The sequence below is a fragment of the Suricata suricatta genome, chromosome 1 (assembly GCF_006229205.1).
Source record: "Suricata suricatta isolate VVHF042 chromosome 1, meerkat_22Aug2017_6uvM2_HiC, whole genome shotgun sequence".
NCBI lineage: Eukaryota > Metazoa > Chordata > Mammalia > Carnivora > Herpestidae > Suricata > Suricata suricatta.
The window spans coordinates 14,361,695-14,363,158 of record NC_043700.1 but is presented as its reverse complement, the minus strand read 5'-3'; positions in this window follow the sequence as shown (position 1 = coordinate 14,363,158).

Here is a 1,464-nt window from a genome sequence, read left to right as displayed (position 1 = left end):
GCAGAGTAAAAGAAGTGTGGATGCAGATGATGGGAACGTGTCAGTTAATATTTCCTAACATTATTCTGCCACGTGTTAGCTCTCTTATGTAACTTCTCCACGCCAGACGCTTTACAAATATCATCTCCTGTAATTCTCACGCTAACTTATGAGGTGGGTATTTTTTTGCTATTTTATAACTGAGGAAATGAAAAATCAGAGGTTAAATAGCTTGCCTAAGGTCACACAGCCTGTAGGTGGTAGTGCCTGAACCCAAATCCAGGTATTTCTGACTCCATTCTGGGCTCTTTCTACTACTTACCCCTCCAGAGGGTACCCAGTGAGAAACACAAGCCAAAGCACGTGTTAGAATCTGGCAGGAAGCATGCATCTGTGAAACAGACTGCAGAAACACCTTACACGTGTTCTGTAGAGCGCTGGCTTTTTGAGACATGGAGGCGGCGCGCGGGCAGAGCTGGGCAAGCTGACGCAGGCGCAGAGAGCACGGGCGGTCGTGGGGCCTCCCCGAGAATGGCTGCAGGGACGAGTGGGAGAACGGATGATCTCCACTCCTGAAAAACCGTCTCAACAAATGGCAGAGCCTCATTTTCCAGAGCCTGCCCTCATGATGCCCAAGAACAAAACCTCGTGGCATCATTTAAAGAAGCCAAACTACAGAAAGTGAACAAGTCCCAGGATAGGGTTGGAAGCTACAGAGAGGAAGAGTCAGCTCTGATTGAAAATTGGCAGATACCTATTCATAATCTTCTTTTTCAACTTTTCTTCCTGATTTTCTATCCAACTCCATTCTTCTCTCACCCATGACTGTATGATCCAGAAAGCGAAGGAGCAGGCGCTGCCATAACTGGGGGGTGTTAGTTAGGAGCATCTGTCCATGGTGTTGTGTGTGTGCACAGCAGCAAACATCTATGAGCAACAAGACCAGCGAGGAGAGTTTGGGCTACAAGTGTTGCTCTAGACAAGAAGTAAACACAAGGCATGCCAGAGTTGGGCACTTGGGAGGCAGGGTGATACTGTCGCCCTCGGGAACTCAAAAGCAGAGTGGAGATGTGAAATAGGAAGCGGCACTGTAAAATGGAAAGCTCACTGACTCGAGTCATCAAGACCTGGCCATGAAGCCTGAGGTCTCTGTGCATTAACTCCACCACCTCGGGCATTTTGGTTAACCTCTCCGAGCATCAGTCTTCTTATTCGTAGGGCACACAGCTTAGGATGTCATAGGCAATCAGTTCTGTCCCACATCAAAGCTCATGTACTTCCTCCTAAGGGGCCCTCCATGGTTTCCATCAGATTCTTAGACCTCATAAATTCAGTAGGTTGCATTCATTCTCTGTCCTACAATGTGCAAGGTGCTGTGCTAGTGCCCTGAAATGAAGGCACAAGCTACTGCAGAAAGCTGGGTGATTAGTGCTGAATAGTCCCTGTCATGTTCATTTTCTGCTGATGCAAGCCACTTAAGCTTAG